General features: G+C 41.2%; 1 protein-coding gene across 2 annotated transcripts in view; it reads right to left on the bottom strand.

Annotated features, from left to right (window-relative positions):
- The window catches only part of mafa (MAF bZIP transcription factor a), a 66819-nt gene that overhangs the window by 20009 nt on the left and 25071 nt on the right, over positions 1–21739 (bottom strand). The window contains exon 3 of one of the 2 annotated variants that reach the window (XR_003840592.1): positions 18147–18269. The exons of the other annotated variant lie outside the window; for it this stretch is intronic. The gene's annotated coding sequence lies outside the window, so the exon portion shown is untranslated. The remainder of the gene's footprint in view (positions 1–18146; positions 18270–21739) is intronic. 2 annotated transcript variants of the gene reach the window in all.

Here is a 21739-nt window from a genome sequence, read left to right as displayed (position 1 = left end):
AGATTTAGACTCAAAGCACTGAAAAAGACATAAAAACACAGGTCAAGGGCCAGCCTCCCATTTGATATTTAAAGTCTGTATGTGTTGTTTGTTAAGTATGTGAATGACACATATGAATGCACATTTTGTGTTTGATTTTCATTCGGAAATTCAGCAAACATTTCAGGGCTCTCCAGAATTAATATTTCAGGCAATGTAACCTAAGTGTGTCAGATTAATTGAAATATGTGAACGATTGTACAAATTATCAACAGAATAAGAAGGTTTGTTTGTATCTGCATGTATGACATCATTGAAAAAAAAAAGCTGTTATGATGCTCCTTCAATGAAATGATGATCTTTTTCTCACCTGTATGAAGACACAAGGTATGATGATACCAACATAATTCATAATATTTTCACACGATTTCTGGCATGCTGGCTACTGGCAAAGCAACCAGCAGCGTTCATGCTTTCCTTCTTGTGGTCTGCAATGGCTTCTGATGCTGATAAAAGTTGCTGCTCCAGGTTTCTGAACCTTCAGGCTTATCAGTGTATTTCTCTGCCTTTACACATGGATGACATTAGACGCATCTGTTGAACTAGTGGCTCAATACCACAATTTTGTAAAAGTTTGATTGTTTTATAGATATTTAATTTTGTAATGCTTCTGCCTGGCAAAGATCATTAAGTTGTGTGCTACAAAAATTTGCACAGGATAGTTTTGTTTCTGGTTTTGGCAATCGATTTTTTGTGGGAAGGGGGGTAAGTGAAGACATGTATTAATATTTTGCCAGAGGCGATGTTACGTATGCAGTACTGTGCTTGAGTATATTATCAAGAGTAAACATACAGTTGTGACCCTAACCCAGATAATATGTGTGTATCTTTGAAGTATTGGGGCAGTTCTTTCCAAGAAAGAGAAGAAAAAGTAGGAAGAGCAACAGGAAAACACGAGTGAAAGTGTTGAGATAGCAAAGAGGAAACTGCTGTGTCCCTGCTATGGTATATGACCCCACTGTCATCACTCACAGGAACATCCTCCGTCATCCGACTTTGCATCTAGTTGTTCTTAATTTATTACATGTTCCACATGTTAAGTGTGCAAACCTCCAGGGTGCAATTTTAGCAGCGGCAAACTATCAACAAATCTTTGTTTCTCCCCTGGCAGAAAGTGCTTAGTAGAAGTGATAAAAGCTTTTTGAGAGAAACGAACTGGAACAATGGTGGAGGCTATACTCTGAGTGGCTTCCTGTTGCGTTGCAGTGTAAGATTGAGCACTGCTTCAGAAGTGCAGAGAGGGGCAAAAGCATGTCATATCATGTGCACAAAAAGCCAAGCAAGGTGTACACAGAATGAATGAAAGTGAGAAAGACGGGAGAGCTTATGAGCGAAGTGAGAGCAGAGCAAAGATCCATGCATGTTTACAAAGGCATGTCTTTAGCCTTTTGCACAAGCATCTCCCAGTCCACACAGCCACTTAGCATCCTGCCTGAGGGAACACAAGTGGCTGTTACTGCAACATCTCAGGGGTAAAAGTACTACAGACAACAAATAAAAATCACATCTCTGCTGTATAGCCAGAACGGACTATATGTAATTTTGCTGTAGTGCTTCATTAATGAAGAATTAATCAATATAAAGTTGTTTTACATATTCACAGGTGTTAAAAATATAAAAATATTTCAGGCTGAACTGTTTTCTGTTCTTTGCATCTTTTCTTCTTTTTTTTTCTCAGTATAACAGGGTTATTTTGGATAAGATGACACAACTCCGTGCTGACAAAGCTCTACATCTCTGTCACCTACAGAGTATGTTGGTATTCATCTTTTCTTGGCTCGATTTTGTGTTTGTTTTCAATTTATAAGTCGGAGTGATAAGGTTGGAATAAAAATATAACTGAGCTATTTCAAAATGTCTTCGAATGGTGGACATTTGGTGTCTTAAGAAACAAAATGACAAAAAGAAAATACAAGATGGTTAAGCCAATAAATGATAAGACATATTAAGCATGCGACTTAAACTCAGTGAATTCATAACGATATTCAAAGGAGTCAATCCAATTTAATCAAAAACATATTTGATAATGTAATGGTAGTGGTACATAAATGTATTTTGTGTCACTCAGGGTGGAAAGTTAACATGTTTGGTATGTAGATACAGTAAAAAGTGACTGATTTGGCAGCAAAGACTCATGTAGTGACACACGACCCTTCCTAATTATAGGTGCCAACAGTTAATCACTGAAGGAGTGATACAGTATATTATAACACCCATGTCTCATCCAAAACTGGCAGTGTCCCTGTGTGGCCAATGGTTGCCTTGAACAAGAATTCTTGACAGGGCCTCACCGAGCTTAAATACAGGGTGTTCCTTATTAGCACAGAGCCCAAGATAGGATGATGACGGCTGGATAGATCAGAACCCCCTCAGGGGAAATAGGACAGATAGATGACACTTGGGCTTTGGCACGGACCTGTTTGGATTTAGTAGCACTTTGTCACTGTCGTGACTCACACACATAAAAATTGAGCTGCAATAAAGTCTCTACACACATCTGGATAAGGAGAAAAGAGCATTCATACACCAACTCAAAAAGATGAAGAAAATATCAATGTAACTTTAATCAGGCCCAGACCTATAAAAGTAACTCTGAGCTGTGGTAATGGTAATCAGAAACAGAGCGGCCCCGTCAGGAGCCAATCTGCTCTCTGTTTTTCATTAAAGTGCTGGCCACTATGCCTCACATCTCTGTGCACATTTCAATAGTTAATGGACTGCCCATCCGCTCGGCTACTGTAAGTCAGAGTGGCTGGAGGATGCAGGGTGGCATTCTTGAAAAGTTTTTCTTTTAGATCAGAAAGAGTGACTTTGAAGTTAAATCAAATCCAGAAATCATGTGTTTCTTGAAATCTGAAGTCCTTTGACTGATGAGTAATGGTATAAATCCACTCAGTACATCCTTTAACTTTACATCATTTCATGTGGTATTACAGTTTCCTTTTCTCAGTCTGAAGAAATACCCCTGCCAGTACACTCAATGCAAATTGGAGGGAAACTTTTCAAGAGCCTGGCTGAATCTTCTTCTTGTATTTCTTACTCTAAATCAGCTCAGAAATATGTTTGGTCAGTTATCCACTGATAGTCTTTTAGCGTATTCCGGTGTGTTTGGGTGAACTACAAAGTCACTGTTGAGAGTGGAAGGAAGTTGTGAGGAAGGAGAGCAGAAAAGGAGAGAGGGGTAACTCTATACAGGCCCAGGATACCAGGTAAGAGGTCTGAAGTCCTGCACTGAACCCACACTGAGTCTTTAGTACAGATGACAGGGCCTCTTTGAAGGAAACCATAAAATATTAAGGGGAAGAAGATACCTCACTCGACTTAATGCAGACATGAGTCAGGGCACACAAAGGGTCATAAGTAAAATCTTCTTTTTCTTTTCTTATTTTTCTTTTGCTTATTTTTTCTTTCCCTCTCTTCTGTGTCGCTCTCAGTTTGGGTGGTTTAAAAAAAAAGAAGGGTAATGAAGTGTTCATCTACATGGACTTCATCCTCCTCTCTCTGGTGTTGCAGGCAGTAAGTGAAGTTCCTCCAATACCCAACAAAAATGAACCCCAACATTAACCATTATGTAAAAATTATTCTTCACTTTAGAGTAATTAAATATTTTTTTTGTTTTAAATAATTTCCGTATATTTCACAATAATTAATAATTTGGATAAAAAACAAAAGCAGCCTTAAATTATGTAGCAGCGATGCAGATTTTCAACTGTTACTTCCTTCTATTGTAATAATCAAGGAAATTTCTAAATCTTTATTTTATTATACATTTAGCATGTTTTTATCTAAAACATTTTGCTAGAGCATACATACATACAATTCACTATTTACATTTATTCAAATTAAGACTTTTAGGCTTGGACTATCAAATAAAGAGGTAAACTCAAAGATGTCACCTTTGGCCCTGGGAAACTGTGATGGACATTTTCAACAATTAATCATGATAACAGTTGTTTAATGATTATTCAATGAGTAAAACGATCATTAGATGCAGCCCCAAAGCTGCATACATTGATATGCCAATTAAAAATTTCAACATGAAAGGGAGTAAAAGATTGTACAAGTTTTAAAACTCACAAGTTTACCATCTCAGCACAGCAAGAAAGAAAGGCAGGGGATGAGTGAGAGACAGACGGTAAGAAAGGAGTGAGGGGGGAGCACTATTGAAAATGCATCCATCAAATTGGTGCCACTGAGCTCTGGCTGCTTTTAACCCTACAGCTATCTCTCCCTCTGTCTCCATCCATCCATCCATCCATCTATCTCCCCACCTCCTCTCTTGCAGGACTGCTCAAAGTTACTGATACACAGCATGCCAAGCCAGATGGTCAGCCGCACAGTCGAAACATGTACCACTCGGTTTCAACACTCCTCTAACAAACCCTCCTCCCAGCTCCAGATGGCATGCCATGCCTGGTTCTAGTGCCACAGGGGGACTGCGACAGTATTGGTGTGACTCAAATCCCTCAGGGCATGGTCTGTGTGCATGCGCATGTACACTTGTTTCAGCTTTCAGTGCGTGCTTGTCCCTTAAGTGCTCTTGTTTAGTTGTGGAGAGTCCCAACAATCAGATCCCTGTCTCGTGGGTTGCTGATTTTTCCCCCTTTGGCCAAATTTGGCTGCTGTGGTTCAATATGGAGTTGCTTTACTAATAATCCTCCCCACTGTTCCTCACTGGTTATTTAAAGGGGGTTTCAAAAGGGCAAATAGAACCTGTGAAAATGTCACTGCTATAGGGAAGGTATGGTTGCAAATATAAAGAGCATTTTCCTTTAGTCTCATTTCTCACACACTGCCGACCAAAGAAAAAATAACTAAAATGGCAATTGCAAATATCATCGATGACTGAAGAGATTTCTTCTCACTGCACGTGGAACGGCTTTAAATCTAAAAGAAGATACAGCTTCTCCTAACACAGAAACAGGACAGCCTAAATCATATGAAGCATAACTGAAGTTGTTAACACAGCTACTCACAATATTATGCTTCAAAAGACCGGTCAGTCTCCAACTGTGGCTGTACTACATTTATATTGTAGAAGAATTATTGACCCAATCCCCCTGGGTGCCTAAGACTTCAGGAGGCTCCCACAGTACCCAGGTTAACTCTTCATCAGTGAAAGGTTGTGTTCATTGATGCAGGGCAGAGAAGTCCTGTTTCAGGTATCTGTTTCTGTTTCACCATAAGTGTCTCATCCGCTCATATCCTTTGACTAATGACCTCCAGAGCTATCCTGTGCCTTCATATGAAAGGTTTACATAGTTCAGCATAAGCTACCTCTTGATTCTCTGTCCTTGGCTCTGTGTGCAGGCGCATTAGGCATTAACACGCAATCTTTACTATTACACAAAAAGGAAACATACCAAAGGAGCTGCTCTGTGGTGTTGTGTGTATTGTTAAAATAACTGGGACTGCTCTCCATGGCCGTGTTTATCCTCCGGCTTCACCCTGAATGTCAAGGGGGCTTAGAAAAGCGGCAAAGGGGGAAACAAGAGGAGGGACTTTGCCTCAGATCTGGGGAATATTTCTGCTGATCACCCTTCTAAATTAAAAAGCAGTTATGAATAATCCTCACTGGAGACTCTACTTAAATTAATGCCTCAATTAGATTGAGAACATTAAAGGTAGTAATGATTCCACTCCTCTGTATTGTAATTTAAGGCCTGCTTGCTCTTCCTTGGGAAAGCAGCTCTTTGCAGTGAATGTATTAGAGTAGATTAATGACAGAGTATATGGAGGTGGCTAGCAGAGAGCCAGGCCACTCTGCATCCACTTTCCACCCACACCGTTAATGGCGTGAGAAGAGGAGCTTTATCAATCATGTAGTCTGTGTCAGTCAGAGATTGCAAGAAAATTTGGCAAACATGTTCACACATAAATTTTAGACACAATTTTATATAAACTGATCTAAATGCCTACTGAGCCAAAGGGGGAAAAAAAATCTGCCGTCACGGCGAGGACATAATTGAGTCAGGAACATCACCTCTCTGCCGCTATGAGTCACTCCATGGCTCCACCTGAGTGCTGGGGTGGGGTTGTAACGATCGTGGCCTGTAAGTGATCCATTCCTAATCGATCGAGACTGTCAGCATGGACTAGACATTCACCTCTGCCTGTTATCTCTATCTGTAAGGAAGCCTGCCTCAATCAAAGCAGTGACCACAGCCTAACCTAGCTGGTCAGCTCCAGCTATGATTCACCCATGACTCCCAGCAGGGTTCCTATTGGTCTAGCTCTGGTCTAAAGTCAGACTCAACTTTGGTGAGATAAACAGCAGAGAGATGTTATCTATCTTATATTAATTAATAGGTTAAATCTGTAGCAACTTCATTTTTGGTGAAACAGCATGATAATTGAAAGTCTTGCACAACATTGAGGGTTACCATTTTTATCCTCCCATAATCCCCATGAACATTAAGACACAACGAGCTACATGCTGATTAGCTTCAGGCAGGTGCAATCAATCAGAGAGAGATAAATACCCCCCCTGGCTTTCTATCCACATTGAAGAAGGGTAAGTAAACAGCTAATATCTTGCTGAGGACTTTCCATGGGTTTACCATCTTTATTGACGCCATCTGAACTGAATGAGACTCCCCTTGGAAGTTTACATCTACAACCGAGCCCAAGCGCATGACAACGACAAATCTTCATAAGACTGCATTTTTTCAGTAACATTTTCAATGTGGTTTGTAACTTTAAATTAAAGTGGATTTTTTTATTGAAGTAATTCAAATAAATAGTCAATTCTTTCCATAACTTCCAGTTGACAATCCAAAGTGTAAACATTTATCACATGCCCCAGGCCTGTGGGTAGGATGGCTCCTTTGGCAGACAGGAAGCCATTTTGCCATGCTGCATATTTGCCTTTTCAGACAGGGAATGGGCAGAACCCCTCAAGCAGAACATATTCAGGAGGTATGTTTTGAGGACTTCATGTTTGCAAATGACTTGCAGGTACACACATAAAACCTCCTACCTGCTCTTGATAAAGAGACTTGTTGAAACCCAGACAAGCGTGGCTACACAGCAACTCTAACCAGATGTGGGATGGCAGAGACAGGTTGTGTGGTGAGATGGAAGGAAAGGAGAGTATGTGTATGTGTGTGTGCTTGTTGTTTGGGTTGGGTTTGGGGGTGGGGTGGGGATAGAATAAGATGGGGGGGCACAGGCAGGCATATGCTCTTTCCTTGTCTGTGTGACGCCATGATAAGGAGACACTAGAGCTTGTTTACATGCAGCAATGGGAAAACAAATTGAAAATTCCTGCCGGGACGCAGATGCATATCAAAACAGGATTATTTTAGAAATAATCGTCCATGCCACAAACTGTCACCAGCTAATCTCCACTTTGTTAGAATTCAAATTACTTCCCCATGTTTACATTGCTATTACTGCAAGGGCAGAGACCGTAGACTGTATGGGGGCCTATTTGCACAAGAGTAGCAATAAAAAAAACTGATAAAATAAACTTTCCATAAATATTCCAGACCAGAGAGAATGCTTATGTTCTGTTGGTGCAATAGGAATGTTGAATAGAAGAATCTTTTGGAATAATGGAGACTGAAACACCCAGCTTGAAACGAGAGGCAACAGACAGATTGATATTATGATGGGCTGTCTTCGTGGCTTGACAAAAAATGGTAAAGGGATGAGCCAATCAAAAGTGGTCAAAAGAACTTTTGGAATAGCCTCTGCTGACCTCCACCTGACCAGGCTATGTCGGGCTCAGCAGGATTGAGTCAAGCAAATCTGGACTTGGCTGAGAAGAATAGAAGTGCATTAAGTTTGAACTCTCTCAGAGGCAGAGGCGTCTCTTGTCTCTGGATCAGGTTGCCGGTGTTTATCACTTCTAGCTGTGCTGGCACTGAGAGCAGACACACTATCCCTTATCCTGGGCTGTCAGTCAGTCGGCTGAACTGTCTCACACATTGCAGTACAGAGCATCAGACTTCTTCAGCACTGGAGGGAGCCATGGAATACACACAAGGATTATTGCCCCATATCTAACCGATCAATGGGGCTTGTCCTTAAGTGAGAACGGAAGTGCAAACTTGTGCGAAACAGTTCTCACGTACCACCAACCTCGCAGAGTCACTACAGTCTTCATTTTAGACATGCAGGTAAAAAATGTAAAATAAATAAAGAACACAAATTAAAATAACTTCAAATCAAAGAGAAAAATTAAACCAGGTCAATCTCTGTACATGCAGAAACCATCAGTCTGTCTTTGAGCAGCATTAGAGACACCAACTCTTACTTTTTTCGCTAAAACTCTTTTCTCGTGGTCCGACTCTCTTAACCAGTCTATTTATTACTTTGCCATACTGTCATAGAGGTTTGCCTTATGGTTCCCAGAAGGATAGGGTATGTGTCTTGTGGTGAAAACCACACTATGTGACAGACACAGAGGAGACATGAGCAAGGCAGTTTATCCATGTTCAGTGCAGCAGTGGTCACATCAAAGACTATTAACTCAGTTTTCTTTTGTTCTCCAGAAGCGCCAGCATTCTTATTCAGAAACATCACAGCAATTTGCAAATAAGTCCTTTACAAATCAGCCTTGCACAGAAAAATAGCCTCTGTTTGAGGGCCTAAATTTATCACTGGGTGACCAAACATATATTGATGGTGTTCAGTTCACATTGTGGGCATACTCCTGTGAAGAAAAGCATGCAGTCTGAGAAGAGACCCTGTGCTGGTGACTTGAATCTATGGCTCTGCTGTGACTTTGCTCTTTTGTTCCCAGCCCTTGCCTGAGGCGGCAAATGGCTTTGCTCACTAAGGGAAGGAGGAGAGGGGACTGGTGTGGGATGGAAGAGGAGAGCAGACAGAGGTGGGTTAGATTAGGTTTGACGGGTAATGCTTTGAAAAGGGGATGTAGATGATTTATTCTCAAACACCTTTCCATAATGGGCCGGTGCGTGTTTCTATTAAGGCTGATGGAGAGTGTGCAATGCTCATTTTCTTAGACACACAGTGGTCTTTCACTGCACCTGTCCCTCCGTCACATCTTCAGTCTCGTCATCCTTTCACATCTCAACCTTTCTCCCTTTTGCACTCCCACAGAGATGCACAGATGCAAGTTCTCGCCACTCCTCCTCCTCGTCCTCCTCCTTTCTTTCACATTATTCACTCATCAAAGATTCTCGGCAGATAATTTGTCAGCACGTTCAACTCCGGATCTTGAACAGCAGATCAGACACAAAACATCATAACTAAGGAGACAAAGCTTTCCTGGAGCTCAGGTCTTCTGTCCTTAAACTCAATGTGAGACTTAGCGCCTACTACCTGTGTGCGACTGCTCCTGTGACTAAGCCAAAAGACGGACTTCAGCTGCTCAGTATGGGAGTATAGTGGTTTAGAGTATACCAAAAATGGAGGAGGATGGAGAAGATTGTCAAATAGAAAACATTTCTGAAACCGTGAATGAAAGGCGATGTTTTTACCGCAGATAGTCTCAAAAAGCAATCAAAACCTGACGCTGTTAGTTTAATGTACATATGAATAGGGTTGCAATATGACAAATACAAAGTCATGCTAGGCAACATAAATCATGTATAGCTTAGACCAATCAACATGAATCTTTCTGCTTAAAGCTCTGCCTTTATTTTACCCTTCCCCCCTCTGATGTCTTTCTTGACTGTTGCATTATCACTATGAGAAATAAAAGTTCACACTTGCGCAACAACAGGCCTGCTTCTTTTCAGTTTAACAAGTCTCTGGTTGATGTTTCTGTTCAGTTTATTTTCTCATTTCACTCCTGTTACCTGTTTCCTTAATCATCTTTGAGGCCATGAGTTTAGAGCACGACTTCCTGTGAGTTAGTCGAACCAGGCTGGTAGCAGCGGTTTCAGTTTAGTCAGGTCAAAGTTGACACATGAATATTAGAGCTGCTGGTGAGAGGGAGCTGGTACGGGTAGGACAAATGAAACAGGAAACAGTGTTTCACTCTGTGAGGCTGACAAAGATATGGGCATAGCGAGAACTACAATGGGGTTATGGTAAGATATGGATGCCTGCTTGAAGCCACGGCAGGAAGGAGCAGAAATAGATACCATTCTCTCCGCAATGCTGGGAAGGTGCATCAAGCAATCACATTACAAAGAAAAACAAACATAACTGTAAGACAAGAAATTAGACTTTCAAAGATACATTCTAGACTTACAGTGAGTAAGTAATCCTAATAGCTCTTTAAATAAAAGCTGGATATAAATACGCAACTGTTAAAAGTTCCTCTGCAGCTGTGACAGATCCAGCAGACTGCAGTCTATATTGACCATATGCTCTGATCTGAGGATTGAAGAAATATAGTAAAGCACATTCTCTAGTCATACTGTATTTTGGTAATAAAATATTTTCTTTTTCTTTTTTTCCATTCTTTTTTGGTGAGGTTTTGTATTATTTTGCAGGCCCTTGGCCAGCCTTTAATATATTGATTATTTTCTTCTCACTTCTGCTTCTATTTATACTCTAACCCTAACCCTAACTTGGATGAATTGTGTGTTTTATTTTCAGTTATACACAAGGCAGCAGGAGTGGTTTGATCTCTCATATGCGTCATGAGTGTACATTGTGACAAAACCGCCTGCTCTGTTCATCCCACAAACATTACACCCAACCCATTTCTCATGTATCAACCTTTGTTTATGGGCCTGGGAAAGCAATACAATGCAACCATTTCACAAATATTAAATTTTTAGCAATGTCAAACAATATAATCATAGTAAAACACCTTCCCACAACACACAAACATGATTATAAAGACAGCACACCTAGCACCCAGCACAACTGGATGCATTAGTGTTTTTTCTCAAACAGCAGAAAGCCTGGGTCACCATGTACTTTCACAGTAAATCCAGTTAATTCATTGTCAAGACAGTTTGCTGAAAACCAACGTTCATTATGTAAGCTCGCTCAGCGGAACATGTCAGTTGGCATTTTAGATGCTTAGTTTGTTACTGTTTTTGTGTTGTTCGCACAGCATAGTACCTTCAGTTTCCCATTCCTGTGACTTTTGAGGTGCTGAGAAATGATACGTTATCTGTAGCAACAGAAACTTCATTATCTCTCCCTCCCCTATTCTCACACCAATCGAGGTTTGTGCCTACAAATGCTCACAAGTGCACATACACAAACGCAATCCAGCTTTCACATACATACTTGTGAACCTCATTGTGACCACCTTTACCACAGGTTGTCTTTGGTCCGCCCCCCTTTTCGTGGAGGCCGAGAGGAGCTGTGGTTGCTCTTAAGTGTAACAGAGATCACCACTCATTTTTCCCCCATGTGGTAATTTGATGAGCATTTCCAGCGTGCAGGCTGTTGGAGTGGACATACGTTCAAATGCTGCTGAGGTCTGATCATAATCTCTACAAAGAACATGGGCTGAAAGGAGGATTCAGTATTTGTCTGTTGGCTGACGCATTACTAGAAAACAGTCACAACCCCAATACCGTACTCCTGAGAGAGGCAGGGCGTGATGATGATAATGATGTTGAAATAACTAATGATTCACACTTTACTGTCAGATGTTGTAAAGGGAACGCTTGCTCACACACCTAGAAAAACAGTGTGTGGTTGCATCGTGACTGGCATCAAGTCACATTTCCTCCACCATGTCGCCCAGCCAGTTGCAGCACTGTTGCTTTGAGATTACAATTGCTGTAAGAAGTTCTTAAAACAAAATGTCCTCCAACGCAAATCACTTTTAAGGTGCGTTTGTATTATATGACTGTGCACATAAACTTTGTGCAAATGTGCGAGCTCGGGTATACCTGCGAGCGCAGGCATGTGTAGCTCAGCTTTCGAGCTGCAGATGGTGAAGTCTCCGCTCTCCATCAGCGGGATCTCAGTTGAAACAGATGCCCATGCAGGCATGTATGTGTTCCCATTGTGTTTAAACCTCTCTGTGATCCTCACCTCGTCTCTGTCTCCTCAACCTGGCCCCATTAACTCCTTACCATGAGGAAGTTGGAATTTGGAGAATTACTCCATAAAACACTGTTAAACTTCCGCCCAAGTGGGCCACCTCTAGTAACAATGAATATCAGGCAAACAAGGACAAACATATGGGTGGGGGGGGTCAGTCCGTGTCAAAAAATTCTTCTGCCTAATGCTATATTTTAAGTGAGGTGGACAGGATTTACCTGTTTCACTGTCCATTTAATAAAATAATAATAATTTTAATTTTAATAAAATTGCTCATCTGGTTCATCAAGCAGGGTTTTTTTACTCACTTATTATTTGTCAGTCCTAATTGAATGTGCTATGTTTTACCACAACATCAAATATTGGGGTTGTTTTTGGACTTTAACTCACTATAGGAGCGGTGTCCCACAAGGCCTGGAGAGTATGTGTCGTCTTTCAGGCCCAGCAGTATCTGTCTAAACACTGATACAGCTCTCCCAGAACTTCCTCCTGTCATCCCAAGACCTGACTGCTAAAACAAACACTGACCCATCCATCTATGAGAAACATGCCACAGGTATGTGAAAAGCAGGAAATCATCCTTTCTTCCAGTGTGGACACTAAATTTATTTGTTTTGTTTCTATGCCCATAAATACAATAGGAACATTGTTCACTTGGATTTGTGGACAAGTTTGAGTGGAGTATAGCTGCGATTTCAAGTACACAGCAGTCATTGAAATTATAAGGCCAAGCCCGAGCAGGTCATGGAGGTAACCCACTTTGAATCAGTCTGCTGTGACTGGAGTGATAAGAATTAACTCCAACCAAACAGGCATCCTGTCCCTGTCCTCGATGCTTTTCTAACCTTAACCCAGGGAGCAGCTGATGGCCTGCAATCCTGTGTCTTTATGATCCCCCTGGGCTCATAAAGCTGCCAGGCCGAGGATGCAGCATACTCTGACTCCACCAACCATGTCACTCCCAGCTCCTTCCACATCAGTAGCATCTACAGATGTCAAGTGAAGAGCTGGATGTTTGATGGTTGTCTCTTGCATGCCGCTGGGTGTTAAGATAACAAAAGCAGGTAGTTCTCACCCCCTCACTCTGCGGCAACTCTCTAGGAAGCCATTTACTATCAGTCATTTCTGTCACAGAGAAGAGAAGTAGGAGTGGAGAGGATGGGTAGACTGAGTAAACAGGATCATAAAAAGTTTTAAATCTAGGCAGACAACAAAAGGGTAATGTCGTTTTTAGATATCGTTTGTCTTCTTATATGCAGTTCCTCCAATACACGCTTCCATTTCCTTTTAAGTTTGTCTTTTTTTTACGGCAATCTTGATTATGTGTGTTTAAACAGTTTCGAAAAGGAAACAACAGGAACTTTTTTTCCCCTCTTTGGGGGCTATCACTGTTAGTAAAAAAAAAAAAAAAGTCTCAGTCAGGAAGTGCTCTCAAACTTCTCATCACATGAAGTGCTGAATGCACCATGAGAGTAGAGCCAAGAGCCTAAAGCAGATTCCCATGGATCAGGTTAAGTTACAGCACAACTGAGGACAGACCTATACACTTTCACTCACAAACACGTGCAGTAATAAATCGCATGCAAGCCTCGTGACCGCAAACCAATATTCTTGGGTTTAGTTTTAATGAGTGTACCGGGTTCAAGGCTTAAGATGGAATGCTGTTGAGATGACTGACTGAATGAAGAATCCTATTGCTTGAGACCCGGGTTGGGTTGATCTTTAATTAGCAAGCAGGTATTGTGTGTGTCCTGATACTTGCCAGCTTATCAAAAGGATAATAAAGACTCGATAATATGTTCGATAATATGACGCTTGTAGAAAAGTAATTTAATGATTTTCAATGTGATTTCAGTCATTTAATTATTAACAGATACAGTAAAATTAACAAAAATATCCACACAGTGCACTTATGTAAATTCATCTGGTTATCTGTGTGACGCTCAAGAAGGAAAAAAAAGATTCCAACACACACACAACGCACAACAGAAGGTCCTGTGAGGATCAGTTCTCAGTATGTATCTGTTATCCATAGAGGGACTCATATGTGTATTATTGAGACATGTGGGAGCAATTAACTCGCATGGATTCACCACATGATGAGCATTTGTGCATCGAAAACACAGTGGACAACACTGCAGGAATCAAAGTACTGTAAGTGAGGGAGGGAAAGAAAAGCTGAAGGCCCAGAAAAAGGGAAAGCCTGTATATCTGCGCCTGAGCTTGGCAGCTGCTGTGATCAATATAAATAGCACCAAGCGAGCTGTTATAAAATTGTTGAGAGTTGTAAATGATCCTGAAAGACAAAACACAAATATAAAAGGGCAGACACAATCATGCACAAGCACAGACATGCAGTCAAACATATATTTCCAGTATGTACCGCCTCCCACCCCCACCACCACTTTCACACTCAAACACCCACATGCAGCTGATTTCTGATTGGCTGAGCAATCTGAAATACTATTACTGACTTCTGCATGCAAAAAAAACTGAAAAGGAGAACAAATTACTTTTTTTTTTTTTTTTTGGGGGGGGGGGCAAAAAAATTCTTGGCAGGCACACATCCAAGTGAACATGCATTTTTAAGAGAGCATGCATGCAAACACAACTGCTTAAAGTTGACCTAAGTCAGTAGGCCTACTTTTCCCTCAATAATGCAAACAAACATCTTTATTGCTTTGTTTGGTGGATGGCATGATTTATGAGAAAAACTTCCGATCAGCAGTATTTCATTTGCCGTATACCAGGGGACAGGGAAAGGGCTGACTGAGGTGGAGAGGAGAAGAAGACAGTGCAGCCCGGCACCTGAGACAAACGTCCTGTACACGCTGTCCCTGGTGGTGATGGGTAGCATGTTCATCTGTAAAACTCAGTATAATGAGATTTTCCTGTTGTTTATTTTTCTGAAGATTCATCTTAAGTTTGCATCATTTGTTTTTCCCCTTTTCCTCCAAACCTATTCATTTATCCCAAGTACGTTGAGAGAAGGAGATCCAGTGATTATAGGACTTATTGTATTATAACTCAGCCAAAGATTAAAGGGAGAAATGGGGGTGGAAGGATGAGGGAAGGCTAAAGTGCTGCGCAGGCATTTTATACACACAAAGACTTTTTAATGCATATGCATCCCCCAATTCTTCTTCACAAATGGGTGCACCTTGAGCGAATATATTCCAAGATATCTTTCCAACTAACTTTTGAGGTAAAAAAAAAATAATAATAATAAAAAAAAAAAGAAAAAAAAAAAAAAGAAAAAGAAGTAAAGAGCCAGAGCTGGATTCCGGCTGACAACAGAGGAGCGTGTGCGTAACCAGTGGATGCACTCGCTTCGCCAGAGTGCTCCCGGTGACGGTTGCTTACAGTAGCCGTGGATCGGCGGATATCACACAGACTGCCTAATGAGCATTAGCATTATAGCAAAGAGACGCACAGGTAAAAACACAGAGAAAGGAACCTCCTGAGGATATGTCTAACTTCTTAAATCCTCCTTTTCCCCTCTCCTTTATTTTCCCCCTACGGACCATTAGCCAGCAGATCCCTCCCACCTCCCCGCGCCGCCTCCCTTCCTTTTTTCTTTCTTCAGCCTGGTGCAATTAGCGCTCTCATTGAATATTGAAGGTATGAAGAAGAATGGGGCTTTTTAGCCGTTTCTCTTCCGCTAAGACCATAGCTCCGCTGAGGGATGGCCGAAGGCTTCGACTAAATCAGGATGCCGAGCTACAGCAACGGCACTTAGAGCCAAGCAATCACTGATCATTTATTTAGTCAGCCTTATTTATTCATCCCGTTTTCTGTTGCTCAGAGCTGCGATTATTTCACTTTGGATTATTCTCAGGTGATTGTCTCTTCTTGAAGCAGACAACTGGCCTGAGACTGCTTCATCTTCATTGTGTCAGTTCAGATGATTTTATCACATCAGACTTTTCGAGGTAAAATATCAGATATGTACTGCATCAAACATGGGAAACATTTCATTCCAATTGACACCTTTTTATCACCCTTATGTTAGTAGCATATCATTATCTTAGTTTTGAGCCTGTGTTGTGTTACTTTACTTTGTGCGGACAATATCTCTGCTGTACATGGTTGTGTTGCATGAAATTTTGCCTTACCAGTACAGATTTGGTAATAGACTTTCTAAGGACTTTCTCACAACACTCTACCACTGCACAGTAGCACTGTCTATAAATCCTCCATGCCCAATCAGGCATGATCCCGATTAACACAAACCTGCTCCAGCCACATATAAACACAGATGCACACAAAATCTCTCTCTCTCTCTCTCTCTCTCTGTCACACAAACACACACACACACACACACACACACACACACACCATTTAAAAAAATGCACATGTGCTGTCTCCTAGACCTCAAACACTCACATGCACAAATACCAGACATCGATTCTCACACATGCTAGATTACAGCGTCTCATTCTCTCACAGTCTAATACCCGTACCCAGCTCACGTTGCACTTTATAAATACATTTATAGTCCTAACAGGACTCAGTATCAGGTCTGGCATGTTACTGAACTCCACCACTTGTTGGTTGTGGGGCAGATAAGATGAGCTAGATGGGACACAAGTAAATCCTGAGTGGATCTGTTAGTGTTTGGACTTGTTACTGTGAGCTGTGCTGCTCATCTCATGATTTATCAACATCCAATTACATCCATTCTAAGATTAAGTACGCACTGGATGTACAGTTGAGTTTATTTTTAAATTCATTATTAACTTATATATTTTTTATTGTAAGTTAATTAAGCCAAAATATCTTGACATTTTGAAAAAATAAAGTCACTGCAATGTCTTAATAATAATTTTCTCTGAGGTTATGAAGCAGTACTGGAACACATTCACACACACACACACACACACACACACACACTGATAAAGCGAAGGAAGTATTGCCGTCTTGTGTCTCCTACCACTTCCTTTCATATAGCTGTGCTCTGTGGTGAAGATCGTAATGCAGAAAAATGCACCACATAGACAGTGATGCAAATACACACACAGAGTCATTTCCAGGAAGTCACATCTCACTGCCGTGCAAGTGGTCACAGGCAGAAGCAGACACTTATCACTCTTGTTTCTTGAGATCTGATGTTTCCTTACAGAGCAGCAATTGCTGCATAGAGCTTCATTCAACCTTGTTCAGATAGCCATAGCAGTAGCAAAGATACAAATCACAAAAAGAGAAAAAGAAATTGAAAACAAACAGGTTACAGTCAGCTAGGAGACTTTCTAAAGGCAAGGGCCAGACCACAGTAGGAGACAGGCTCCAGCCTTCCCTTACAGCTCCATCAATGTTTAATGCAGTGGGGCAGAGAAAAGGCCGAGCCTGGGCTGCCACCCTTATAGAGTCAGCTCTGGAGTCGACTGGCTGGAGCAAGACTTCAGCGATTTGAAAGGGGAGTGATTGGAGATGGGGTCTGCCACATAAGGTGTGTCACGAGAGGCACGCCATCTCTGAGGTCGAGTGTTTAGTACAGCTTTCTCTCAACAAAGCAGCTCCATCTCCAAAAAATTATGTTAATTTTTAAGTGTTGTGTTTTAAAGGATGCAAGATATCAAAAGAAAAAAAACTAATTCCCCCCATATATTACCCTGCCAATCTATTTAATTTGTTTTCCACAGGTTACAATATTTGTTCTGTCACCCACTCCAATTTATTGGGTCCAAAACAGTTTTGGAAAAAATTTTTGCAAATTTTTGTCAAAATATTTTCTGTTTAGCAAAGTAAATGTATATTATGCAAGTATTGCTTTACAAGAAAAAATACTGTGCAGAAAAACTACTAACGGTCAGACACAAAAACATATGTGACTGCTGTATATGATAAGATTTTCTGCTTAATCTAAAGTGCAACAATACACAGATACACAGTATTTGGCCTCCAGCATGAAAATGTGAAAGTTAGTGTTGAGTGTGAGTTAGTAAGCGGCTAGTGAATTTTGAGCCTGTTTGTGTGGGAACCCAGTGATGATAAACAGAGTGGCTCGTGGCCAGCCAGACACCGTGACCAGAGCTTGAAAAGGTTTGCTTTCATCAGATCCACTCCAACTCAGCGGGATACATGCCACAGTCATCTCCTCTCACAGTATGAAATGCCACACACACTCACAGAGGAAGCAGCCTTTTAGAGCACAGACACCTGCAAGCTGTGATTACCTGGACTGGTGTCTACTTGCTCTGTCATTGAGCCCGTCAACCGAAGGTGCGCAGAAATACAGATAAATAGTGACCTTGAACTGCAGTGCTCATGGATAGGGCTGTGGCAATTGGTTGAGACAGCTACAAAGGACAGAGGAAGAAGAAAATAATGAATACTGCAGGTAAAGATGGACAGCGACAAGGAATAGACACTCAGTATGGTGGAGCAGGTTGTAGATATCCTGAGAGGAAATACGCTCAGGAGAGCTAACACTCATCTTCAAACATGGTTTTGACTTGTATGTAACTGTTTATTCATTCATTCAAACTGACAGCAGTGGCAGCAACTCTTCCAAATTTTGTGTCAACACACAAATATCCAGCAATGTACATAGTAGCTCAGGCATATGTCCTGAAGGGATGTTAAATCCACAGCATCTGTGTTTGGCAGGGAGGGAGGGATGGAGAAACAGAAAAAGGAGAGGGAACGAGGGGAAGAGGCAGGGAAAGTGCTGACTCTGACACCATCCCTGTGAGCCACTAACACAGGAACCAATTAGCTGGGAGCCAGCTTCCGTTGCCTGCGATGTTATAGGACCTCCTCTCCGTGTCCCCAGGGCTGACTGCAGCTTCAGGGCTGTGGTGGCACATATACTGTATACAGTAGACAAGCTATAGGAGAGACACAGATACTCTGCAGACATGCCTCAGACAGGAACGTGGTGTGGCCTTCCAGACGGAAGGGGCAGGCAGATACAGCAGGTCATAGAGGTAAAGGGCAACGTGTAAAAAATATATCAGAGCCGGAGGTATAACACAAATAAAACCGATGCAGGAGAGCGGAGCTGGAGTTAAGTGCCTAAACATTCTTTTCATAAATTTGTGGAATTTTTTAACACATCCTAAAAAAAACACCTCACAAAATGCAGTCTGCAGCTAATTTCTTTTCACATAACAGTTATGTTTCACATTTTCCACATTGTCTTAAAAAAAAAAAAAAAAAAAAGCCACTAACAGCTCCTGCTAACTCCATACTTCATCCTCTCTTTATGTAGAAACAGATGCAAAAACATGGTGTAATAATATGTGCACTCACACATGTCTTGTTGCATGAAAATTTGCATCTCCCCACAACTGTCCAAATATTTTTACATCCTCGCATGCCAAAAAATCCGCTCTTTCAAATTTACGTAGACATCTGACCTACATACACACACACACCACCTCGCTGTCCTGCTCAAAGAGGGCACTGGGTGACGCAGTCTTTTTATGACAATTATTGATCCTCTGGAGCGCAGTAAAAACTATCCCCAGACAGACAACAAAAATAACTGTAACCATATAACAGCTTCCTGCCTGGGGAACAGATCCCACAGAGCAGCCACGTGACTGGATTATTCCTGGAGCCTACTGAAGACCCCTTGCAGGCCCAGGGCACTGATCACGCATACACTCACATACAGGATGCAGAGAGGTGAAGTTTATGGAAAACTATTTGTTCAGCCTTTGTCAGTTCATCTGGCTGAAAAATTTACATTTCATGTATTTTGGTTCACTGAGAGGCTTTCAGTTTGATTGTTTATGTGCAGCTTCTCTCCCTCGCCATATGGTGCTGCTCACTTTTAATTATGATAACATCAAAGTCTTTGTCTTGCATAGTCCATTTATGTAATAGCATTCTCTCAATGCAGTGCCCACACCATATACTGTAGACCCCTTCATACCACATGCACACACTCCACCGTTTCTTCCTGTAGATGCATAACTTATTAAATCCATCTTCCTCAAAAACCCTAAAATATATTTTAGAGTATTACAAAAGAAGGATGAATATGGGTCTTATTTCTCGTGTAAAAGCTTGCTCTTGTATCCATTGCTGTGTAGTTGAATTTGTACTGCAAGGACAATGGACATGAAAGTCAGTATTTCTCTCTCACAACAACTTGGCTGCTGGTATGGAGGAATTACTGTTATAAAGCTGTCTTTGATTCTGCCACCCCGTCATTAATGGAGCCGGCTACAACACAGCTCCTAGATGGACAGTGACTACCTGATAGGAATTAGACACTGACAGAGGGAGACTGATAGCATGTGGAGGCCTCACAGTGGGATAGTCTAAGTCCTGTGCACTCTCTCAGATAGGCTTGAGTACCCCTTCATCATACAATTTCCATAGGTGGGCAGGCTTCAGGGAGTTGTGCGAAAATATTTCACAGCAGAGAAAACACAGCTGATGTGGTGCATCTTTGACCACACAACACTGCTATCTGGGAACTGTCAGTGTTTCGTCTTGGCTGCTTTTTACTCTTTTCTTGATTTTTTGAGGTGTTACAACCGATTCAAGTGGCTGGGCTACTAAGGTGTTGACTATGCAGGCAGGCTGGTGTAGCTGGTAAATATATACAGAAAAGAGCAGAATAATTTGCCAGAAATTGTCAACAATCTGTGATGTTATTTCTGTGTACACTCATTTGTATGCACTGGTGAACAAATTACATATTGTGCTGATTTTTGAAGTAAATACAGCCCTTGTCACAAACATAACATGATGATACAGAAAAGATTACAGTAAAATGAGCACAATAATGTCACAAGCATAACATGTACAACAGTTAGGCAACAGTTACAACAGTTAGGCTTGGAAAACCAATACTTGTCATCCTCAGCTTTTAAGCATTTCTTTCTTTTATTGTTTTTTTTTTTTTTTGTTTGTTTAGTTTATGTTATTGTTTTGGGTTTTTTTTTTCTTCCATTATTGATTCAGGATTTTTAACCCTCTGCCTGAAACTCACAAATGACGTGCTGATGTAATTGTTCATTCTCTTCCACCTATAGCATGTTTCATATCAACCCACAGGTTTCCGATGTTCAGGTCAGAGGACTGTGGGGGCTGTTCTTAAAGCTTGTGTTTCAAGAAATAGTTCATGGTACATGTTGAGGTCTGGTTTGGATCACTGTCCTGTTGTCAAAGCCAATCTCCTTTCAGTTTAACTTTCTTGACTGACTGCAGGAAATTTGCATCAAGAATCTGCTGATATTAAGGACAATCAATCCTTTGCTCTATACAGTGTTTTCTGAGTCACTGGCTGCTACTCAACCCAAAGCAGAATATTTCCACCCCCAGGCTTAACAGTTGACACAGCTCTCTTTCCATTAAAAGCCGTTCCTTTTTTGTTTCTTTCAACACATTCGGAGATTGTAGCCAAATGTGTTTAACTTTATCTGTTCGTGGCACTAGATTCCCAAATGACTCTGCAGACTTTGCTTTGCCTTTCATGGTCTTTTTTTTTTTTTTTTTAACTGAAAACAGTTATTTCTGACATTAAACTGGAAGCAAATAGGTGTTGATACCCTCCATTGCCTCATAACACATCAGTTTGAGTTTTGTTAGCACAAGAGTCATGTACAGATCTAAGAGAAGAAGAGAAGAGAAGACTTAAATTATGTCCAAAAAAGGAGGGACAAAAAGCATTGAAGCAGAAGAAATCTAGAAATGACCCGGTCTCAGATACAAACCAGTAAGCTGACTGTCAGACAAACAGTGTTAAGTCTTGTCAAAATCTAACACTCCGCAGACCACATTAGGCTCTGGCTCCCAGCCAGCCTTGTGA

This window comes from Echeneis naucrates, chromosome 3 (genome assembly GCF_900963305.1).
Source record: "Echeneis naucrates chromosome 3, fEcheNa1.1, whole genome shotgun sequence".
NCBI lineage: Eukaryota > Metazoa > Chordata > Actinopteri > Carangiformes > Echeneidae > Echeneis > Echeneis naucrates.
The sequence above is the reverse complement of the archived record's forward strand: the minus strand, read 5'-3'. Positions and strand labels throughout refer to the sequence as shown.